The sequence below is a fragment of the Magnolia sinica genome, chromosome 2 (genome assembly GCF_029962835.1).
Source record: "Magnolia sinica isolate HGM2019 chromosome 2, MsV1, whole genome shotgun sequence".
NCBI lineage: Eukaryota > Viridiplantae > Streptophyta > Magnoliopsida > Magnoliales > Magnoliaceae > Magnolia > Magnolia sinica.
The window spans coordinates 117433901-117441667 of record NC_080574.1 but is presented as its reverse complement, the minus strand read 5'-3'; the positions used below and the strand labels follow the sequence as shown (position 1 = coordinate 117441667).

At 42.2% G+C, this 7767-nt stretch overlaps 1 non-coding gene across 1 annotated transcript; it reads right to left on the bottom strand.

The window, feature by feature from the left end:
• Nucleotides 1–569: 569 nt before the first annotated feature.
• LOC131238093 (small nucleolar RNA R71) lies at nucleotides 570–676 on the bottom strand. Its single transcript, XR_009167510.1, has one exon. It is a non-coding gene; the product is annotated as a small nucleolar RNA R71 (small nucleolar RNA).
• Between the last annotated feature and the right edge of the window lie 7091 nt (nucleotides 677–7767).

Below are 7767 nucleotides of genomic sequence, written 5' to 3'. Positions count from 1 at the left end.
TGAGTGTTTTATGCCCAAGTGGGCCCGTGACAACACTCGACGTCTCTTGACTGAAGGAGGATTGGTTGAGGGGTTAACTATCCATCGCAGGACTAGACACCACTCGAAATCCCCTGAGTTAACTGAAGTTATGGCTAAAGACCAACCTCCTCTACTTCCACCCAGGGTGAAGGATACCCAAGATGAGAATGAGGCGCATTAGACACCCCCGCCTCGTACTTTACGAGATTATCTACAACCGGCGGGAGTGAGTACGCCCTCATGCATGATTTTCCCTGAAAACACAGGACAAATGGACATCAAGCCAGGAGTTATCCAACTCCTTCCCAAATTCCATGGACTTGAATCAGAAAGTCCATATTTACATTTGAAAGAGTTCGATGAGATTATAGCTACATTATATTTTCCTAATGTATCTGAGGATACAATCAGGCTGAAACTCTTTCCTTTTTCCTTAAAAGAGAAAGCTAAGACGTGGTTACATTCACTGCGTCCTAAATCTATTGGCACATGGAGCGACATGCAGAGGGAATTCATTAAAAAATTCTTCCCACATCATAAAAACGATTACCCTCAGAAAAGCAATCATGAACTTTGCCCAAAAGGAAGATGAAACATTCTTCCAATGTTGGGAAAGGTTCAAAGATTTGGTCAGTTCATGCCCACAACACGGATTTGAAATGTGGCGCATTACAAATTTTTTCTATGATGGACTGATATCTTCCATGCACCAAATGGTCGAGACAATGTGTAATGGAGAATTCATTAATAAAAATGTTGACGAGGTATGGGATTACCTCGATAGTCTTACTGAAAAAACACAATCATGGGACTATTACCCAAAGTCGAACACCACGTCTAGGCCGACTAAATTAAAGGAGAAAGGTGGATTATATCTCTTGAAAGAAGAGGATGATCTCAAGTGTAAAGTGACTACGCTCATAAGGAAAGTTGATGCCATGGAAGGAAAGAAGGATAAGGTCAATGAAATTGTTTGCGGCATCTGTGATTGTAACATTCACACAACTGAAAACTATCCTACAATACCTGCCTTTCGAGGAGTGTTGAATGAATAAACCAATGCTGTAAACAACTATCAAAGATCTTTTACTGGACCTAACTCCAATACGTACAATCCTGGTTGGAAAAATCATCCAAACTTTAGTTGGAAGAATGGACAAACGGCTACCCCTCAAGGTTTCTTCAATCAAAATCCAAATCAAGTGAAACCTCAAGAGGAACCGGTTCAAAATTCCATACAAGAGCTGGCTCAGGCAATGCGGGGAATTACAGATTTTATGCAAAAGATAGATTCTCGTATGACGGTTATAGAAAAGTGGATGCTTCCTGCACAACCTCTCCCAATCCTAAACTGCAGTACGAGATTAGTGATCCCAGCTCTTCAAATCAGATGGGGCACGCTAAATCCATCACCACTCTTAAGAGTGGAAAGATCATTGATAAAACTCTTCCGGTTAGGCCCGAAAAGCCTCAAGAACCAGAAGAGAACAGCAATGATGGATCTAGTGATGCCCCACAAAAATTAGAACCGGAACTTCTAGAGAAGCCAGTTGCTCCGTTCCCCCAACGGTTGGTTGCACCAAAACGTCTTTCTAACTCTCAGGATATTCTGGAGGTGTTGAAATAAGTGAAAGTTAACATTTCTCTACTTGATGTCGTGAAACAGATTCCTTCATATGCTAAATTTCTGAAAGACTTATGCACGACCAAAAGACGACAAAGTATTCAAAAGAAAATCTTCTTAACTGAGAAAGTGAGTGCCATCCTGAAGCAAGACGTGCCGCAGAAATTCAAGGATCCCGGTAGCCCAACTATATCATGTGTAATCAGGAACCATCGAATTGATCACGCACTTCTTGACTTAGGAGCGAGCGTCAATCTGATTCCCTACTCGGTATACAAACAGTTAGGTTTGGGTGAATTGAAACCCACCCTAACCACACTACAACTTGCTGATCGCTCTATTCGTGTACCAAGAGGGATAATTGAGGATGTGTTAGTCCAGGTCGATAGATTTTACTACCCTGTAGATTTTATCATCCTGGACACCGAACCCATCAATAACATGAGCACTCAGATTCCCGTCATTCTTGGTCGCCCATTCCTTGCCACGTCAAATGCAATTATCAATTGCAGGAATGGTGTCATGACTATATCTTTTGAAAATTTGACATTGGAGTCAAACATTTTTTTAATAACGGCAGCAACTCAGAGGATGATGACGATTTCCATGACATTAACATGATTGACTCTTTCGTGGAAGATACGACACCTCTGACCTTATCCTCCGACCATCTAGAGACGTGCCTGGCCCACTCCCATGATTTTGATGATGACATGATTAGGGAGACGTGCGCCTTGCTTGATACTGCATCGGTACTTGAAGTTAACCGGTGGAGGCCACAATTTGAAGAATTGCCACAAACCGATGTAGTGCCTCTACTGTCTAACCTCAAGCCGCCGAAGCTTGACCTAAAACCTTTGCCCTCTGATTTGAAATATGCCTATTTAGGTCAAGATGAGACATACCCGGTGGTGATCTCTGCCCACCTGGAGAAAGAACAGGAGAGTATGCTCATTTCTACTCTCATTGAGCATAAAGGAGCCCTGGGATGGACGATAGCGGACCTCAAGGGAATCGATCCCTTGATTTGTACTCACTGCATATATCTTGAGGATAATACAAAAACCGCTCGGCAACCACAACATAGACTAAATCCAAACATGAAGGAAGTGGTTAAGGTCGAGGTTCTTAAACTATTGGACGTGGGTATCATATACCCTATATCTGATAGTCAATGGGTGAGTCCAACTCAAGTGGTCCCTAAGAAGTCTGGAATCACCATCATAGCCAATGCTGATAATGAACTCGTGCCAACTAGAGTCATTACTGATTGGAAAATGTGCATTGACTACAGAAAGTTGAATGCCGTCACGAGGAAAGACCACTTTCCTTTACCATTCATTGATCAGATCCTGGAAAGGTTAGCTGGTATTCCTATTACAGTTTCCTTGATGGGTATTCGGGCTACAACCAGATAGAGATAGCCCCTGAAGACTAGGAAAAGACCACATTTATATGTCCCTACGGCACCTTTGCCTACCAAAGGATGCCATTCGGATTATGTAATGCCCCTGCCACCTTTCAGCGATGTATGCTTAGTATCTTTTCTGATATGGTGGGGCAATATCTAGAGGTCTTCATGGATGATTTCTCTGTTTACGGTCCATCTTTCAGCAAGTGCTTGGAAAGTCTTAAATGTGTGCTGAAAAGATGTGAAGAAAAGAACTTGGTACTTAATTGGGAGAAGTGCCATTTCATGGTTCAGAAGGGAATTGTCCTTGGGCATATCATCTCGTCCAAGGGAATCGAGGTAGATAAGGCAAAAATCGATCTTATCTCTAACCTACCTCCACCCAAGAACATCAGAGACGTGCGATCCTTCTTAGGACACGTAGGATTTTACAGGCGATTCATAAAGGACTTTAGTCTCCTCTCTCGTCCTTTATGTAGTATTCTTCAAAAGGATGCTCCGTACGAGTAGACTGAGCAATGCCAGGAAGCTTTTACCAAGCTTAAGGGCACGTTAACCACTGCACCTATCATGCAGCCACCCGACTGGAGCCTTCCTTTTGAGCTTATGTGCGACGCTTCTGATTATGCTCTTGGAGCGGTTCTAGGCCAGAGAAAAGATAAGAGACCCTACGTCATCCATTACGCGAGTAGGACTTTAAATCCGGCCCAAGTGAACTACTCAACTACGGAAAAGGAACTCTTAGCCGTAGTGTTCGCCTTGGACAAATTTAGGTCCTACCTGATCGGATCCAAGATCATTATCTATACAGATCATGCGGCACTGAAGTATCTTCTTTCTAAGAATGATTCTAAGCCCCGCCTGATACGATGGATCCTTCTACTCCAAGAATTTGATTTGAAAATTAAAGATAAAAAGGAAGTAGAAAACGTTGTGGTCAATTACCTTTCTCGCCTTAATACCTCTGATTCCCTTGGGACGACCCATATCAACGACATGTTCCCTGATGAACAACTGTTCAGAGTCTCCCATTCACCTTGGTTCGCTGATATTGCTAATTATCTTGCTACAGGTGCCATACCGACACAATGGACTGCGCAAGATAAGAAGAAATTCTTCACCGAGGTGCGCAACTTTTTCTGGGATGATCCTTATTTATTTAAATATTGCCCAGACCAAATCCTAAGGAGATGTGTACCAGACGATGAGCATCAGAGCGTCATCTCCTTCTGTCACTCACAGGCCTGTGGTGGTCACTTTTCTGCTAAAAAGACCACGGCCAAGATTCTGCAGTGTGGCTTTTACTGGCCCACTATGTTTAGGGACACTCATGAGTTTTGCAAAGCTTGTGAGCGTTGTCAGAAATTGGGAGCATTGTCCTGTCGAAATATGATGCCTTTGAATCCCATCCTTATCATTGAAGCATTTGATTGCTGGGGCATCGATTTCATGGGACCATTCCCCCAATCGTTTGGAAATCTGTATATTTTGCTCGCCGTGGATTATGTCACTAAATGGGTCGAAGTGATTTCGTGTCGAACTAATGACCATCGCACGGTCATTAAATTCCTAAAAGAAAACATCCTTTCTCGATTCGGAACATCTCGAGCCATCATTAGTGATGGGGGCTCACACTTTTGTAATAAACCATTTGAGAGCTTAATGAAGAAATATGGTATCTCTCATAAGGTGAGCACCTCGTACCACCCACAGACAAGTGGGCAAGCTGAGATTTCTAATAGGAAAATTAAACACATTTTGGAGAAAACGGTTAACCCTGATCGTAAGGATTGGTCAATCCGATTGACCGATGCCTTATGGGCATACCGTACTGCCTTTAAAACCCCTATTGGAATGTCTCCCTTTAGACTTGTCTATGGGAAAGCTTGTCACTTGCCTGTGGAGCTGGAACATAAAGCGTACTGGGCGATCAAAAATCTTAATTTCAATCTGGACAACGCTGGCTCGCTACGCAAACTTCAATTGAATGAACTTGAGGAAATCCGGAATGATGCGTACGATAATTCAAGAATTTACAATGACAAGATGAAAGCATTTCATGACCAACACATTTTGCGAAAATCATTCACGCCTGGTCAGAAGGTCCTTTTGTACAATTCTCGATTACATCTCTTTCCGGGTAAGCTTCGATCTCGTTAGACCGGCCCTTACATTGTTGTTACTATTTTTCCTCATGGGGTCGTTGAGATAAGAGATCTTGACAATGACAAGGAGTTTAAAGTCAATGGACATCGATTGAAACCATTTGTCGAGAAATTTGATTCAGAGGACATGTCCATGCCCCTGACTGCTCCTGTTTACCAGGATTGATCTCCTAGTCTAATGGAGGTACAGGTAGGTTTATCGCTTTCATAGGACTATGGTAGTTGCTTTATTTGTCTGGCTGATGACGGTAAACTTAGCGCTCCTGGGAGGCAACCCAGCTCTTCATTTCATTTCGTTTTTATCATTAGTTAGTTCAATGTTTGTGGGTAACATTACTTCAAACCCTCACGAGACTACAACTCGTCCACTAGGGGCAACCTAGGGGTTTAAAGGCTTGTTGTATACGCTAAATGCAATCGAGAGCACCTACGAAAGTGGTATAAGTAGGATTTTATTTTTATTTTTGTGTTTCCTTCTCTCTCGTGTTGACCGACGCCCATGCTGCGATCTCTTGGAAAGTGTCTCTCAATTCATCATCCAGGTACTATCTTCCCATCACTTCATAATTACTTTTCATTGTCCCAAGTGCATTGCATGCTCATATCATTTACATTGAGGATAATGTAGATTTTAGGTTGGGGGTGGGAGATTAGGTTTCCTAATCAGTGTTTTCTTAGTCTTGAGCATAAATTGTGAAAATTTTAAATTTTTCTGGAATTTCGTATGAATTCAAAGTGATTTTGATGGCCATCTGGGACACTGGGAATTGCAAAATACATGATGTTGGTAATTTACGACTCTTGGATTCGGTTAGCTGTTAAATTTCACAGCTAAGTGTGAATTGTTAATCCATTATTAGAATTTGTAAACGTTGATTGAGTCATGAATTCGCAGGACACATCTCGCTTGCATATTAAGGTTTCAGTTCGATATTGAAGGATTAATTAGGTAATCACTAAACATGAAAGGAACCAACTTGGGAAATTGAATGGATTGGGCGAACAGTCTTTACCATAGGTTTGCTCCCTATAGGTGAGGATTCGACTCCCCATGGATGATATTTGAAAAAGAGTCGAGTGTACAGTCTTTACCTTAGGTTTGCTCCCTATAGGTGAGGATTTGATTCCCCTTCTTGGCGTTACTTTTAATGAAAAAATCAAAAGTTGGAGGAATGAAAAGATGATCTGTGAGGAAAGTTTTGGTTATCATGAATTATCTTATTGGTTACCAATGATATCCTGAAATTGAGAAGTGAGTTTCATGTTAATAAGCCGAGATTATACTATACACCCATGGAACTTAATGTTTAGAATTGTTCTGATTGATGGATTAATACTTTGAACTCGACTATGAAGTTATCGTGTGCTCGAGTTCAGGAGATAGTAATGCCCAACATTCATGAATTATAGAATTCTAGGATCTGGATTGTTTTTCAAAAATCATTCGATTTTATAGAAATTGTTCTGTAATTCTCAACTTATTTTTCGCATACTTTGCTCGGGACTAGCAAAATGCTAGTTGGGGGTTGTGTTGAGGATTAAATATTGCATATCAGATCCCATTTATTGCCTGGATTCACTAATCATGGTACTGTTTAACGGAATCGTGTTTATGATACAGGGTGTATTTACGAGCTTGAACTGAAACAAGGTGCTAAAAGCTGAGATTTAACCCTTAGAATTCACCAAAGCATGGAAAGGACCCCAGGAGACCAAGATCGACGAATTTACACGCCAGAGACCTGAGAAAATCGAGAAACTGAAGCTCAAGTGGCCCGAAATTGGTCCAGAATGCTAGATCACAGGGTTTCCACCATCCGTTGGGCTTGAAACTTCATAAATGGCCTAAGAACCACAAATTACCCATACACGTCAAATTTCAGCCATTGGATCCTAGTAGAAGTGGCTCAACGGATAGATCAGCCCATAAATCGTTAATTTTGGGCCCATATGACATCTGGATATGCTTCAATTCTTGAATCAGCACCTTAAATGATATGGCAGAATGGATGGACGGAGTAGATTTCTCACAAACATCTTTGTGGGACCCATACAGGTAGTGCATGTACAAGTTATGCCGGTGCACCGGGCGTACACCAAATTTCCAAAAGTCGGTTAGCAAGCGCTGACCGACTCTTCTTCTCAAATCCGGATTTCACTCACAGCGGCGAACATGGGTCCGCCGGTTCCTCTCAGTGGGGCCCACTCCTCTTCCAAAGTATCAATTGGGACCATCCATTATGTGCATAGGTGGGGTATTTACCTTACCAAGGTGGCTTTTTGAGACCATGTAAGATGTTGCAGAATCTAAACCGTTAAAAGCATGATGAACGGCGGAGTAGAAGATATTGTGGGCCACATAGAATTTGATCCAAAAACAGTGATTCCCACCTAGTTTTTCGAGCGAAATGCAGTGGACGGCGTGGATTTCTCAAAACAAAAGCGATGTGGGGCCCCCATTAGTACAGCGTACGTGCGTTACGCACCTTGTTTTCGCGTCCGGAAAATTCGGAACTTCCGGCCAATTGTGGGCCACTGCCTGTGAT